Source organism: Acanthochromis polyacanthus, chromosome 5, assembly GCF_021347895.1.
Source record: "Acanthochromis polyacanthus isolate Apoly-LR-REF ecotype Palm Island chromosome 5, KAUST_Apoly_ChrSc, whole genome shotgun sequence".
NCBI lineage: Eukaryota > Metazoa > Chordata > Actinopteri > Pomacentridae > Acanthochromis > Acanthochromis polyacanthus.
The window spans coordinates 9,824,522-9,842,260 of record NC_067117.1 but is presented as its reverse complement, the minus strand read 5'-3'; the positions used below and the strand labels follow the sequence as shown (position 1 = coordinate 9,842,260).

Below are 17,739 nucleotides of genomic sequence, written 5' to 3'. Positions count from 1 at the left end.
ATAGACTCATTTTTCTCATACCAAATGGTTCACATTGGAGCTAAAACAATTAGGCGATTAACCAGGAACTATTTTCAATTTTACCATTTTTTGATCACTTTTTTCCATTTTGATAATGCCCCATTTCCCTCAGTTTTGTATCGTAGTAAATTAAATTTTTGCTGCTTGTGATGTTCTCTGTTTTCTTATATTTTATCGAATAACCTCAGGGCGCGTAGAAAATAATCATTAGATTATCATTAGATTAATCAGTCTAAAAGCTGTTTAGACTGATTAATCTAGTTTCTTGCAAGATGTGATCAGAGAGTTGAAGCAGCTGTTTTCATTTACCATTCAACTTTGTGTATGATGTTTATCTCCCGTGTGGATGTGATTGACCAATGTCACCAGGTGCTCATCTGACAGTATAGTGGAGAGATGACAGGCGTCACAGTGATAGAGTTACACCTGAGGTAGTATTTCACATGAAGGGTGTCAGAGCCGAGTGGCGGCTCAGCACTTCTCGTCAGAACGAGGCGTTTATCATGAACTGAACTCAGCCTGTTTCTCTCCCACTTATGAGGAAATTCCTCTGCATGGCTCAGTCCCCACCAATTGTTGTTCTTTTAGTCACATTAACTGTTTTTCCTTGAGGATTCACTGCAGCGTCCCCGGCTGACCTACGTCACCGTTGACCGGCTTGGCTGGCTACTGGAAGGGAGACATGCCAAGCAACCGCCTGCTTCTGTTCGCCATCATGATTCAAGCAGAGAGGCATTTTAACAGGCCTCCGTCTGCTCGGCGAGGTCGTCTATGACGAACGCTGACTTCCCTGTGAGCTCACTGACTCAGTGACACAGAATGTGTGCGCTCTCCCACTCTGCTGGGAAGCTGGATATCCTGTCCAGTCATCCCCCAGTAGAACCAGCATACCCTTTTTTGTGCATTTCTGCTGTGGAAGATGAACGGCAGCTACTGGGATGGCAGCCAAATTAAAACATCCTGCAGCTGAAATCTAAAATCTGGATCTCTTTTTGGCATAAATAGGAGCTGTTGACTTTGAAACAGCCTCCTCAGTTGCTTTTTCAATTAAGAGTTTTAGTTAGCAAATATCCAGCTCCTCCACTTTACACATTTACTCCTAAAATATCTGCTTTTGTTTGTTTTTCTTTAATGACTGTCCTGAGTGTCTAATGGTATCATTGTATTCTTCTTACATGTGGAAATGTGAGGATCAACATACATTCCTAGCCTATTTTTATTGGCCAGTAATCATAGCAATCAATCTCTTTTCCTGCTTCTTTCCTTCCTTGCTGGCTCTGAGCTCAATAATTGCATCACCGCTGAGTTCACTGCCCAGTTGCTTTCTTTCTGTCTCCCGGATTAAATCCTCTTTACTACAGTCACGTTTCAGCATTCAGTCCCCGAGCTCCATCCTGCCATGCCTTTTCTCTTCTGTGCTCTTTGTGTGCAGCCATTCCTTCACTCCACCCTTCTACAGCCCCTCCACCCCTGCGCTCCTCTGCGTGTCATATGCAGCCTGCTTTGTAAGGCATCCTCATTCCCGACCGAGAACCCCCCACCCTGCTCTCGCACACAGCCGCGGTGATTTATTAAAGCGTTACGAGGGTGGACACACACCAGGAGATGGATGTCCAATTGCCCTGTTTCTGATCGGGTCACTTGCATTCCTACCATGAGCTGCCCAGTTGTTTACTTTGTGTCATTTCACAGTACGCCTGTTTCTGATCAATACAGCATTTTCTGAGCCTGAGGTAAAACACTGTAATTTGTCACACAGATGCTCAAGAAGCTACATATGGAAGTTACTTCAATATCTTCTACATAATACTGACAGTGCAGGATAGGTTCTCTATCTTGTTGAACTCCAGTTTCTCCTTAAATGTAACATCAAGTAGCATTAAAGCAAAACAATCCAGTGTTGTTACAGTAGCGGCAACCATAAACCTGCTTGCAGACGTTATACAATCTGGTCAGTAGCTTTAGAAAGAGTCAGTATATGCTGTTTTGAAAATTGAAGTCCATATACGTCATTCTTCAAAACATGCCGACAGTGAACAGTGCCAGAAAAATAATAGTTTACAAACTTGCTAGAAAAATTAATATAGATTTATCAGTACTATAAAGTAATATTTACATGCTAATTCAAAAACTTAAAGTGAAAATTCAGTAGGGACGGAAGAAATTTGTTTTTAATTAGATGGATTTGCCATGAATCCATTTTATATAATTTAATTATATTCTTAATTTAGCATTTGACAACATTTTGGAGTTCAGTTAGCTTCATTTACTGTCACTATTTTATTTCTATTCCTTTCAGAGAGCTTCAATGTTGTCTTGCAGTTTTGTCATGTAGACCAATCACAGGTTTAGATTGAGTCATACAGTTTATTTCCGTCCACTTAGTTCCCTAAACCTCTTTGCAGATATTAAGTGTTCAAAGGTCATTGCTCCAAAAATCTTAACAAACTTTAATAATGTTTCCCAATCAGTCCTTTATTCTCCATTACACAATATTCTTTGGGCATAGAGAACAACACTGTTCTGTCACCATTACTGTGCGTATTTGTGGATCAGGAAAAGCTCCTTAACTTTAACTACACTTTCACTTTCATACTTTTTCATACATTTCTTTTATACCTGAAAGGGTCACTGCTAGTCCTTCTTTCTGCCTCTTACAGTCTGTCCAAGGACGGGCTTCATAAATCACACAACCAGCTCATACAAATGCCCACTTAGTGCCATGGTGTCTGGGCCTTGGGGTTACGTACGTCTGACGCTAACAAATGATCGCACAGACGGAGATAGGTGAGGTCAATGCCAGTGCCCTCATTCACACTGTTTTTATTCTACTGTCTCGCTTCGCTGTGAAATGTGTCACTTGGGAGTCAGTGAGGCTCTAACAGTAATTGCCACTAGGATGCGATAGTGCTTAGAAGTGCCATGAAAACAGAGGCTAACGCTGATGAGCATGTTTGACAGCTGACGATATAATGCTGTAACTAACAACTGATAAGAGTCTGTCAGCTGTCTTCATGTAATCAAAAAGGTACATTTGTTTAAAATTTGCCTGTTTTATTTTTTTATGCAGAGATATTACAGACAGTGGCAGCTTTTATGTAAATTACTGCAGAGACAGGTGAATTTGCTGTAATATGCTAATAGTTTTCGAAGACAAGCATAGTTCACATCAAATAACATGAGATAAGAGCAGGGTACACATTTATTATTGCTGTAATTTACATGAATTAGTATCAAACAGAGCTGTGCACTGTAGCTATCGACGTGATAGAAGAAAGAGATGCAAAAAGCAGAATAATTTATGACATTATAACTACTTTTAGGTGCCTACTGCAGTGTTTTAGACATACCTTACTGTAGTCTAAAAGGTCACATCAGTGACAAGCTGTGCTCCAGTCGGGGTTTGAGGCAGAGATCGCTGATGGTTGCTTTGGCCACTTCTAATTGGTTGTTTATTCCAGCATGGAGCAGAGGCCAAACAACTGTCCTGCTGGATCCCAGTGTGGGTGATACAGGACGTACAGTGAACCAGGACAGTCTCTGGGCCTCCTGGGCATGTTCTTCTTCCTGCATGAATAATTCACACACAGCTGAATTTAGCCGTGTGTGGATCAATGAAATGAGAATTCAGTCAAGACACTTTTCTGAGGCTTTGATCTTGGTTCCTGGGCTTATGAGGGGTGAAAGGCAGAGTTGAGCCTCTCCTTTGAAAGCAGGATTCAGACTTGGCCCAGTAAAGAACTCTAACTAATTACAGGGTGAGGTAAACTGTGATTCCAAAGCTGGGGGGCTGCATTGTGTTTCAAATATCTTATTTCCCCATAAAGAGCATCGTGCTGCCCTGATGAGCTCTTCAGCCTCTCGCTGTCTGTCTTTGGTGCTGACCTGTGCTGCTTATAATCTAGGCCGTCTATTCAGGAGAGGGATTTTCTCTAAGCCGTCACCTAGCACCGAGGCTCCAACATGCAGCCAACCCTGCACCACATCCTGGCACGCAGGCGCTGCTCTGAACTGGGGCCTCTTGAAGTGGAAGACTTCCTGCTGCTGAGATACAGCGAGAGAGAGAGAGAGAAAGAGAGCTCAGTTCCCTAAGACCATTTAGCTCCAGATTAGAGTCTATATTGTTTCTCTCTTACTGCCTCATCCTGGCTGTGTGTTGCGCTTCTCTTGAGCTCACAGTGTGCTTTTGTGCAGTTGAAGGCATTCTTCTGTTTCTATGATTATAGGCCATTTTTATATAGCATAGACGAAGTATTCATTTTGTAAGTATCAACCTGGATTGACCCCAGTGGAAACGTTAAAGGGACAAGGCTGCTGATATAGCTCATTCCTCAACACCACAGACCTCAACTGTTGTCCAAAAATACATCAGTAAGCAGGGTGGCATTTTCTATATTAAGATGAACATGAGCACAGAGTTTATTTTGCGTAAATCCCACATTGACTCTAAATACTCACAGGAGCATCTTCCCAGGACCAACCCATAGTCTGAAGAGTTCTGAAATGATTCAGAGGCAGTTTTCTTTAACAGAAAATTGTTTTGCTCGCTGACTGTTGAGAAGATTGACAAACCCTCTGTGACATCACCCATAGATTACTTGAAGAGCAGATTTTAAGCTCAGTATGGTGGCAACACCTGAACCCTCCCGCTTAATTTAAAAATTAGCCAAGAGGTAGAACATGTGTGAAACTGAGGCAGGCTATGCAACCATGTCTGGGCCATGGAATGTCCTTTCACCTGTCACGTGGACACGCCCTTAATTGTGCATACTTTTAAGCCCTGATGGTGAGTAGTATAAAATGTACCTCCTGCATAGTTGTCTTGCTTACAGAAATCAGCCATACAGACCAAAATCTTCTCTTGTACATGGTTTATCTCTGTTGTATTGCTGTATAATTTAGCATGGGGCTCAAATGGCGAATGCCTAAAGTGGCCATTTAAGTAACAGCAGTTTTTAATACTTGGACATTGGCTTCATTTTTCAGCTTCATTCAACAGTCTGAGATGGCAGCATTACTCCTGATGAACTACTCACAATTCATAGACTTATACAGCTTGGATAAAGGGTTATAGAAGGTGACAAGCCAAAAATGTCATTGCACTAGAGCACCAGATGTTGATCAATCTGCAGACTCCACTTCATGCCCTATGTACTGTACTGGAGCTGCAATAATGTCTTCTAAAACTACAATGCCATGCTGGTATAAGAAACAACTGAGCATTTTTGATTTTTCACTGTAAATATATTATTTGTTACCTGTTTTTAAAGATTTACATCTCCAATGGGTGAGACAGCTACATACAGGTTAGGGACAGTGAGTAATGCAGGACTGACTTATGCATTGGTTTTAGTGGTATTTAATGGGATTCATTTCATATTAAGGAATGAGGACAGTTGTCGAGGAAACCACACCATTATTAAAACAAGAAAAAGCCCCAACAATTCAGCAACTGTGGTGGGAAAAAAAAAGATGAAAAATAAAGGAAATATAGTCGGCAGTGTGCCCCCTGTGCTTTCCTGTGCCTTTGTTCTGTCAGTGCTTGTGACTGGAGCTGCTGCTGTGAGGTGCAGATGTGGTAGATTATTCATGGGTATCGATACAGCTGAGAGCAGTGGCGCATTGCCATATTTAAAAGCGCAGGAATGCACCTGTCTTTCCTAAGCACTGACTGCAAGGGGAGACTGTACTGACTGTACTAGAGGTTTACTCAGTGGGTTGTTTTGGAAAAGCTACACCTTGCAGCAATTGCAAGGAAAGAACAAGACGTACAGATGAGCCCCTAATCATCAGACCTAAGGCTTATTCCTATATAATAATTTAAGAAGTGAATCTGCCCTACTTTTTCAAAACCTGCTCAGTCTGAAAAGCTCCTGCACCTCTTCTAAAGGCCTGGATTTGCTGGCACAGCATGCAGACTTAATAACCTCTATTTCTAAAGAGCTGTTATACCAGAGGAAATGTTGTTTTGCCCTGCACTTCAGAAAAACAACACACACGATCACATGCACGTCTTTGGGCAGTATATAATGTCGCACATGTGCCAGATAGGAAGATGGTGTGTGAGAGTCTTGACAGTGGTGTTAAATCTGTCCCAGCGCTCCTACATGCTTGACCTCTGAGCTTTTAAAATCTTAATGTAGAGAAAGATAAAGTGCTTTAACCTTCTGTGGCAGCATTTTCATTATAGCTCTTACTGTAAGAAAATACTTATGTTAAAGGAACTAAATGTAAATTAAAAGTACTATTGATGGGAGTTGTGGCTAAATGAGATATATCCTTAAAGCTATGCTTCGGTGAGGTTTGGGTAAGGCAAAGGTTGCTTACATGAGTTATGTTAAAAATAGCTTTGTATTTTCAATCATTACCAGCTGACACACAGGGAGCATGCTGAATCTATTTATTAAGGATGTAAATATATATTTGTAATTCACATCTTAGCTGTACGATATATTGGATCCGTAATATGTACATTTTTATCACATAGATTGCATTTTCCCCAGATGTTGATTTGGTTTATTTATCTAAAGCTGCTAACCTCAGAAACTAGATTTTGCCATTTTCTAAACAGCACAAAATTAAGGAAATTTCTAAAGACATACCTTCTTCTCTTCCCACGTATTGAGCATATTGTTCTGCATATATATTAATGCTGCTTAAGATTATTTGAGAATGGCAGCTTTTCCTTGCATAGAGACAATTACTTCAATGATCTCCATGTTAAAACAATCAGCTATCCACCTCTCATGTCCTGAGCTTGACTCAACCTTGTTTTTCTATTAGGTTTAAAAAAAGTGAGAGTGCTCTTCACGTGTTGTTGTGTTTGACCAAAAGGTATTCAGCTTACAGTCATGGATATGAATAAAACCAGCGACTTAATAGAAAATTAAATGATTACTCTGGCAATAAAAGACTGGTGCAACTGTTACTCTCGAGGGTAAAGTGAGTCATCTGTTGATTCCAGGTTTGGCGGTTCCTGTCCAAATATCAAGATGCTAAACAAAACTGTTAGGTCTGTGTGTTGCATGATAGTTTGCTGGCATTGATGTTGTGTGACTGTAAAGTTCTTTGAAAATGTGGCATAGAAATACTGAAACTGTCTAATGGACCGGATTTGGCCCCAAGGCCGTTCAGTTCACTTTGTCGCACATGGTCAAGACACAGGTGTGTGTACCCAGAGCTTCAAAAGACAATTGTCTAGTAGTGATGTCTCATAGCTCTATTATGTGTCACATAATTTCACTGTACACACCCCGGCCAGTGAGGATTCGTGCCAGAAGGGAACATCTCCGGAGTCTTTTCTTCTTAAATAGGATGTTGCTCCCAGTGCAACTCCACCCAAACATGGCCTGGACTTGCAGGCTGTTGTTTGTGTTCTTGTTCTTATGCATTTACAAGAAATCTCATAAATCCATGTCATTTGTCAAGCAATACATCCAACTCAAAGCTCCCCTTTGTAGGATTGTTAAGGTAGCACGCTAGCTGTCTTCAGCTAAGTGTTTTTGAAGCTTTGCAGTTTTTGTGCAATTAAAGGTTCTTGTGTTTGTTAAGTCAATGATGGCACAATGACAGGCAAGAGCAGTTTAAACATCATAACGAACATCATAACGTAATAGCAAAGTATAGTGCTTTTTAGGATGTGGAGAGGGGTCAGTTTTGAAGACTGCAGGGAAAACTGATTTCTGTCACCTGCTCTTCTGCTCTACTGCACAAGCACAACACACAGATAAATGAATCCTTGTTATTTTGTTATGAGAGAAGCCAGCAATATAATCAATGATTTGCATAGAACAAACCAATAAAATGCCTACACACCCTACATGATCTCACTTTTGAGGTGCATATCCGTAGCTTTGAAGCTCTTGTTGACAGAAACCTTTGCCTTTCTGCCAGTTTTTCCAACAAAAAGCATTTAACTGCCAGTCATTACAAGTCTAAACAAACCATTAAGTCGGGGTATTTTCACAGTGGGCACACCTTTGCATGTTCCTACAGTTTGGAGAATAACTGCCATCATAAACACTTATCTTCTTTCAGAACAATTATACATTCTTTACAGGGTGCTCCAAGGTTATACCTATTAGTTGGAAACTGCTGGTAATTACTCATGAACACTTTGTGTACGTCTCGTCTCTGCAGGGTTTGGAGCTAATCTGACAGCATCAACCCTCAGGCCAGAGAAAATGGGGCTAGGATTGGCTTGCCGGGGTATGCAATTAGATAATGCATGTGCACAGTACAACAAGTCAAGCTCACACCTATGTTGTTGGGAAAGCCAGTGTGGCAATGTTGTGGGCCAGGTCAGGATGGAGGATTAGACATGTTATAACACTGCCCCTAATTACCTATCAGTCCATCAACGAGGAGGGAGGATCCACTGGTGTTTAACCAAACCCTCCATTCAGATGAATGCTTTGATCCGTGAAAATAAGTTTGTTGTAGTTTCACTTTGTTCCAAAAACATCAGGAATATAATTTGTGTCTAACTTGCAATTTCTTTTAACGGCGCCTTGTTGTGCCGCAGCTTGTCCATCTTGTTCTTCTGCCTGAACTTGCTTCTCAAGGTTCTTCAGAGTTGAAATTCATTAAGGCCGTTCCATTGAGCAAGGACTTAGAGTAGCTTATATATATATATATAACGTTTTTGTCTGCCAGTGAGACATGAAGATACCCTGACAAACACATAAAGCTCACTGAAGCTTTCATCCAGTTTGATAGTTCTGTTGAAAGAACTTTAAATGTCAGACATTCCGGTTTCAGACAAAAAACATTCATCAAATTCACAGATGATCCATCCCCAGTGCCCTACAACCTCTAATCCCCTATCTTAGTGTTAGTTTGTTTAGTCTCTTTCAAACGTGTTACTTTCTGCATTTTTGACATTTGTCTACTACTTGATGGCACTTGTCTTAATGTCATTAAACGCTGCATTCTACACGTATTCATACAAATAAGATGGTAAACATTATCCAAAGTCATTATTTGCGACATGCTATCTAATTTTCAATTCATTATTGGATTGCAGTATGCTGTCATTGTGGTAATACTTTACCAGATAATCTAAGAATGCAAATACATGATGATGTGAACTGTGGCTTTGTTATGGATTATGTTTAGTTGTGAAGGTTTCCTTATTTGCAGTATGAAGAGAAAGAAATAATTCTGTTACTAACTCTATAAATGCATATATACTTATATAAAGTAGTATATAGTGCATACAGATACTGTGTTCAGTTATTATAAAACAATGGGAAAAGGAAATAATTGACTAATAAATATTTTTAGGAAAATTATTTTACTTCCTCTTCATGTAATCCCAGACTGACCCCATATCCTACAGGATAACTTGTCCTTCTTGTTGCCAAAGAGAGTTCAGTATGACAGGTAGGAGGACTGGTTTGGTTGTATGTTTGAGCTCATTGTGCTGCTGAACACTTGTTATGGGAACGATCGGTCAGATGCCTCCCTAGTGGTGCAATCTAAACATGTACAGTGCCAAAAACTGCACCATAGTTAAACACATATAATACCAATCGAAATCCTAAACAGAAGTCACGCTTTCCCCTAAAATATAATATTTTACCCTCATTTCTGCCTGTATTTCCATACCAGACTGAATGGTAATGGATACTGATGTGTTAAATTAGCCATAATATTCCAGGATCAGCTGCAGAAAGCAAGTTTAGAAGAAATGCCTCTGGTAAGAGCACACTGCAAACATGGCAGAATTCAGCACAAAGTAACAGAATATCTAAGTTTACTGAAGAAACAATAAGATAGCGGAGAGCAGAAAAAACAGAAGTGTAAAATTATGCAAAAACATACCACAGCACAACATGAAACATAAATTTATTAGTGACAGTAGATTACCCCTCAGAAGCTGAACAACCTTTAATTATGTATTTCTCTTGAAGCTCCAAGATTTTGATCAAAGCTTGCTGTATTTCCTCCCTGAAGGAACTATCTCATAAAGGGAAAAATGCTCGGCTAGAGATATCTCTAACAACTTTCAAAGCCTTTAGATAAAAGTGAGCTTTGCAGACTGATAGAGGATACTGGAGGCAAAGAAGTGGAGCTCTAACATAAGTGGTCCTCATTGTATTGCTCAGCTGACTTTTTATGGTCACTATAGTTACGTTTCACACCTGTAGATCTGCAGCAGGCCCGCTCTTTTGGAAGAAGTACATTCAAACAGTGGATTCCAAAGGAAGAAGAATACTTAATCTATGATGCTAATTTGTTTCTCAACCCAATCAACGTGGAGTTTCTGTCAATCGCAACAGAGGTGACACTCTGCTGTTGTACAATTTAGAGGTATGGCTACCACACATTTTATAACCCATTATTATCTAGCATTTTATAAACCGTCAATAAAGACAGTATTCTCAGTGTGCGCAGACAAATATAGATAAAGACCGACAGACCACAAGATCCCTCCACTTTCTGGAGGAAAATGTCAAGCATTACAGGCTATATGGGTTTCTGAAAGTGTCTTCAGACAATCTGAATTGTAATTGGCACAAATAAATAAAAACTGAATTGAACTGAATAAAATTATGCTACATGTAAATGAAAATACATGCAACTAATACTCATGCACATGTCCATAGATAACTAATAATGTGCACATGCAGTACTATATAGATGTGAATAGCATGAAAGGTAGAAAAGTATATTATTAGCTACTTATTACCTTGTATGTAAATAAAATAGCTTTTTGCTGGTTTGACATAGAATTTGGTACACACATTCATGGTCACCAGAGGATGGATTAGAAAGACCTGGCATTTGAACTTTTAACCCTTAGTCTTGTTATGCTGCTGTCAGGCCTGTAACATACACACGATTCAGTGTAAACATGACAATTAAATAGTCATTGTAAGTGTGACAAAGGGGAAAGAAGGAATATTTTTACCTAAACATATTCTACAGGAATTTTTTTATCCTGCATGACAAAAAAAAAGCAAAAGCTCTTTAAATTATTTTTTGCTTAATACAGTTACCTCTATTAGCTAGTAGAAACATCTGTCGTTTCCAAGGCCAATGATAACGGTGCCTTGAGAAGAGCCTGTGGTCACTTAGCAACGCTGACTCCCTCCTGGTGGTGTCTGTGTTCCTATCTAGGGTTGGAAGGATATATTTAAGACGCGGCAGTCCTTGTGAAGCAGAAAGCATCAGTTAGCGAGATTCTCAGTGTGCACAATTTACATGATTGAATGAGCCCAGAAATAAGCCGGCATGCTCACCAGATGCAGGCCAAGTGGTGTGGTTTCCATGGCAATAAAATGGTTCAAATGATGGGGTGATGGAGGACAAGTGTGTGCGCTCGTGTGTGTGGCCGTGTTATGGATATTATTGCGTCGGACAGGGAGGTGGAGTCAGTCGGAGCAGAGAAATGAAATAAGCCTCGACCTTGGGGTGTGGTCTCATCAGCAGAGACCCCCGAGCAGCCAGGCTCTCTGAGGTGCTTTACCTGCTCATACAGCCCATTTCCCAGCTTCATTAGCACGCCACACATGTCTCCTGTGGAGTCTTGAAGAGGCTATAGATTACGAGCATCAATGACATTCAATCGATGTCCCACTATAATCATAGTCAGGAAAAGCATCTGTTCACTATTTCACACCGACGTGCTACAGATGCATCTTCTAAGTAAGCTCCTTCCTTAACCCAAAATTATTGTAATAATGTGACAAATAGAAGCAATAACCCTGACCTGTACTTCTGGGAAATTGATGGTGAATGCTGCTTGCCATGGACGAGACATTATATTAGACATCCTATAGAGCACCATGGGAGGAACGCACGTGTGCTCTGGAGTCTCAGACGTGATTTATCAAAGCTGTCAGTGGCCTCATTTCATACAAGCAGCTCAGCTCAATGGGAGTGTTTGTCCTGCATATGGTCAGATGTATTGATCCCTTCTTCTGTTAACATGCAACGCTTCCTGTTTTACTATGCTCTCATGAGGATTCATTGTCAGAGTGCCATTAAAATCTCTTGTAATAACAATAAATATATATTTAGAATAAGATCTCTATTGCAGAGAATTATTGAGAAAAAGCACAAGATGATTTGTGTCTTTCCAACAATTTACAACAAAAATAAATTCAGGCCCTAACGAGTAAGCATACATTCAACAAATCAGGTATTAGTAGCTAGCGATAGCATTACTGTGGATGAGGAACTCAGCTGTAGTCAAGCCAACTCATCTCCTCTAACTGAAGTTTTTGTTCCTTTCTAGTTTTTTTTACTTAAATTATCTTTTTTTAATAGATAACCTGACCATTTTGACTTCAAATGAGCAGCTTAGTGAACGAACACCTGAGTGTTCATCCAACTCCCCACATTTACTTCATACCAACTGAAGGAGCATATTAGCAGACTTGCCAGGATGCATTGTAAGATTGTTAAACTGGTTGTTTCTCCTCAGAATAATAAAAACAGTTCTAACCTTGATGAAGGTTAGTTTTGAATTCAGAATTTAAAAGGAAAACAAGTCTTTATGTAAAGACTGAGCATGCGACTGATTTAACATGTTAAGGTTAATCAACTTGTTTCTCAAGTTCATTGAATTTACCTGAGCTAGTTTTACAATTACAAAACTCAAAAGATGACTTTGAACTAATTCCTTACACTAAATAGAGCTAATTCACATTTTAAGGAACCAGACCAACTACATTTCAAAGTTACACAAACTTAAAATGATTTACAATGTAGTAATGCTTATTCAGTAGTAATTTATTTGAAGTTAAACAGGACCTACTTATTCTTAATTGCATCAGTGTTTCACCAAAAATTCCTATATACCATGCGTCTTATAGCATAGCATGGATTCATTTTAAAAATTAGAATTATATAGATGTTTTTATAAAAATTGCATGAACAGTAGCGGAACCCACAAGACAACCTTTAAAATATCACATTGCGATTATGATTTTGATACCCGCTGCGGCTTTGCAAGGATTACTAAACGTCAAGGGTGAAAGTTTCACTATTTATCATAAGCGTTAGAATTTAGAAACACATAGAGCATTTAAACCAGAGGTAGATCAGAACAAAGGAGCACTGCTACATTTTGACAACAACAAATAGTTTGAGGAATAGCAGGGACTTAATCTGCTCTGATAAGTGGGATCTGTGTTGGAGCTTGTGTTTTAATGGCTGGTTACTAAGAGCTTCCAAAAACTTTCCAGCACATCGTATAGTTTAAACAGGGTGTTGTGACTCAGAACTTTATTTGCAATGAGCAACAGAGGCTTTGTGGTGTGATACGCAACCACACCTCAAAGTTTTCCCCATGTTCCTTCGGCTATTTACCTTCTGTTGCATAAGAGTACAGCGGTTGCAATAAGAAAATTTGGAATTTGAACATCAGATCATCATTAAAATAGTAATTAATTACTCGATAGTCACCTTCAATTATGTTGGTTCTGGCAAAGATAAATCTATTTTCAGCATTAAATCATTTTGAGTGCCACAAAACTATCACCGAGAGCGCTATCATTTAAAAGAATCAAGCACGAGAACGTTAATACATCAGACTTGGATGCTTGCATGCTTTGCTAAGATCTGTCTTTGTCCTCTGGCGTAGTAATGGGAAAACAGTGAGGCAGCTCGCGTGCAAACACAACTCCCAGACACACCACACAAGGCAGGGAGTGTTAGTTGGCAAGTGGTGCAGGAATGCTATTGTTCAACAGACCATAAAATGCATGAGAAAATGTCTGTTTGATATGAGACACTTCATTTTTCTTTTCCATTGTTGCCTGCAGAATTCCTCTCAAACTACTAGTTTGCATGAATCACAGGATATGAAGCATTTTTTCTTTATTTACTCCACTGCAACTATTACACAACACTGCTTTTTTTTTTTTTTAAATGTTGTTTGTTATTAGATTGGATTTGACAAAATCTTACCGAACATAATTAAAAATTGCACAATGACTTCCAAACACACACACGAGTCATTCAGTGTAATTTAGAGAGTTTTTTTGTAGTCATTACATTTTTGATTTACCTCCCAAAAACGAAAAGGAAACCAGACTATTTATTGCAGCAATTCCAGAATTAACACATCTGTAACAGCACAGTTTTGATTTATTAGAGAGAGATTCAGAGGAAATGTTTGGCAGTAAACACATGTCTGTGAGCTGACACAGGCTCCAAACCTCCTGCTGTCTTTGTCCTTGTAAGGAGACTCCCAGTGTGTTTCATTTTCACTCAGTCACACTAAAGGTACAGAAAAACCAGAACCCTCAGTTATGGCAGAGAGGCCAGACAGAATACCATTGCTATGCTGTAGTCTTGGCTTTGTTTGGATTAGACATTTTTATCTGGATGCTTGAAATTTGCTGGTGGCTTTCCATTGGACTTTTATGGATTGCTTATTTGCAACTGCTCCAAATAATGTGGAAGCAGATGCTGCTTCAATGATTCCATTATGTTTGATAGATGAACTAAATAGCCTTGACATATTGTTGACAGAGAGAGGCTTTCCGTCTGTCAGCAGGTCGATTTAATCATGTTGTCCAGTTATCACCCACAGTCTGAAAGAAAAGCTCGCCATGGACATTCACGAAGTCACAGCACAAGTGATGCAGATGCTGTGACGAACGAATTTGTGTCTGCAGAGGATGAGATGCAGTCGTGAACTCCAATGACCTTAGCCAGAGTCCTGCGGCAGAGTGTTGTGGACACAGTAAAGCACCACTGCCAGCATTTTTAGAACCAAGGCTTCAATCACAAAGCAAGCTGGCATGACCTGCCAAGGAATACTTCTCTCTAATTAGACAGTCTACATTCAGTAGGTCCTGAATGGAAACAAGGCTTAGTTTTGTTGGGAAAGTGAATGTCTTGTGATGCATGTTGTGACTTCAGGCTGTTTGTGTATCTCCATGGCAAAGTGAATGTCCTAGAAGTCAGTCGTGGTCATCACATGTCAGCTTTCAGCCTTCCAGTAAACATATATGGTCAGGCATGCTCACCCAGTTGCTCTCTCACACTCATACAGAAAACCCCCTTCCTGTTTTATCCTCCTCCGTCACCCTCCATGTGGCGCACAGAGGTTCATCCTCACATGGGTGTCTGACACTGTGTGGTTACTTCATATTGCAGAATGACTTTCTTGTCCATTCCAAACTTCAAACTGTCTTTAGGGAAGCATCTATGACTCAGCAAGGCTGCTGTCTCATATCGCAGGGCACAAGATGAGTGTGTATTAGGGGCGTGCTGAACTGACTGATGCAGTAGCCTCAACACTCTGTGCTTTGTGTGTGATGCATACTGCAGTCTGCAGGACAATTAAATAGGCTCCTAATTTGCTTGTACATAGCTGCCATGGTGGAGCAGAGGAGCGATATGATGTGAGGGAAACAGAAGGAAAGAAGAACTGTATTGCTGCTTATAGCGTTCAGCCAGTCAGAGGGTCTGGCACTTTATTTTTAGCAACGCTGGTGGCGTGACTCCATGGATGGGAATTTCATTTGGTGGCTCAGCTGGTCCACTGCTTGTGGACTGATTACCATGAATTACTGTATGGACAGGAATGGTCTGTAGGGGAAGATTCTTTTGACCATGATGTTGACATTGGTGGATTTGAGTTGCAACTGTTGGATGGAATGGCATTAAATTTGGTACACATATATGCACACCTCAAGTGAATAAACTAGACTAAATACTTAATCCTAAAATAAGGGGAAAAAATTGTTGCACTTAATCCTAATTAGCAAATGTCAGCATGCTGACATGCTAAATTAAGATGCTAAACATTGTACTTGCAACCTGCCACAATAATGGTAATAATATTAATCTTTAGTTACGCGCTGCTTTCCAGAAACAAAGTGATAAAAAGACTAGATAACATCAATAAAAATACGTAAAACATATACAATTAACATGAAAGATTCAAGATGGCATCTGTTGCCTACTGAATTTCTCCGCCAGTGCTGTATGTTTCACTTTCTTTTTTTGTGTTATTTTCACCTCTGCAACGTCAGTTTTCTGTTTGTGTCTTATTGCAACATCACATACCTATTCACTTCATACTGAACAGGTATGTGACAAATAGATACTCTCAAAGTTTGACAAAAGCAGCCAGAGAACATAAAAATAGAGATTACTAAACAAAGATCACTAAAACAATTAGGTCATAAAACAAAGCGGAATCTCAAAAGGGATCATAAATCACAGTTGTATATCATCCATTCATAAAGATCCTTTCATAAAAGAATGTTTCAAAAGATGTCGCCTGTCTGACCTCAATTGGCAGAATGTTCCACAGTCTGAATGCTCTTACGTCAAAGGCTTCGTTACCCTTGTTCACAAGCTGAGACCTGGGAACAGTCAGCCAATCTGAGCGAGCAACCCTGCAAATAAGGGGTAAAGGTTTTCGTTGTAGTTTCGAGCAAGGTCAATTAAAAGTGCTGAACAGAAACTGAAACTCTGTGTATATTGGCAAGTACTGGAGATGTGTTCATATTTCTGAGTGCCAGTTAAGATGCTGGTATCAGCTTTCTGAACCAGTAGGAGTTGGTGAAGAGAGATCTGATTGCAGAAATGCACTTTAATTGCAGGCATGGAAAAATAAATACACGTATAATCTTATGCAAATCACTGTCAGACGGAAGGATGTAGTTTTGGTGATTTTATTCAGATGAATGAAGCATGACTGAACAAAATTGCTCTCTTAAACATCAAGAGGCAGATCAGTGTCAAGAATAACTCCAAGATGCTTAATACTATAATTAGGGGGGTAAGCCTTCTGTGAAATATATTAGTAGAGGGGTTGGGACCAATGACTGAAACATCTGGCTTGTCATTACTAGATTGTAGCATGTTTAGGACTGTCAACATTTTACATCATTAAGGTGTGTGTCCAGGCTGCTAAGGTTGTCAGTTTGCAAGGGGGTAGATAACTGTGTACCATCTTCATAACAGTTGTGGGAAATACTATGTGTCTGTATGATCTGGCTTTAAACGGAGTCATGCATATTGAAAAGAACAGTGGACTGAGGATAGAGCCTTGAGGAACACCATAGTTACATTTAGTACTGGAGGAACAGCCCTTTTCTATGGAAACTGTTTGAGAGGTAGGACCATAATGGAAGCTTCCTTGAACAAGGGTTTCTAGACGGTGACGGAGACATCTTAATGTTAGCACTGTCACTGTAACCTGATATTAGTGTTTAGCTTAAAGTATTACTGTAATAAGTGCACTCTTGCAAGGACGCTAGCGTGGATGTAGACCTTTTCTATATTGCTTGTAATTTGACAAAACCAATAATGTAAATAGCTTGTTTCAGTACGATTTATCTGCCCAACTAAACATGCTGAATAATTGAGCGTACTTTATCTCATAAAAAAATTGGGATGTCACAAATGGCTTTGCTCAAGTTTTGGTAGCTTTAATCTCTGCATTTAATTTCCATCAAAAGTATCATTAGAAGCTTTCATTTCCTTTGAAATGTTAGCAAGTGAGAAACAGATTTCTGACTCCCGAGGCTTCATGAGGATTGAAACATGCTCGCATGAAGGAATTCAGGCTGCAGCGGAGATACCCCACCCTGCAGTTACTCAAAGGTTCAAAGACTATTCATGAGCAATGTGCGTTGTGTTTGCAAAAGGACGAAACTCCATTCTTTTTAGAGTTTTTATTGAGGCAGTGGGATTGTAAAGATTCCCATACAAAAGAGGAAGAGACAAAAGATCGAAAATGTA

The 17,739-nt window shown here is 39.7% G+C and overlaps 1 protein-coding gene across 3 annotated transcripts in view; it reads left to right on the top strand.

Annotated features, from left to right (window-relative positions):
* The window catches only part of iffo2b (intermediate filament family orphan 2b), a 31,444-nt gene that overhangs the window by 1,480 nt on the left and 12,225 nt on the right, over positions 1–17,739 (top strand). The gene's annotated exons all lie outside the window — the stretch shown is intronic.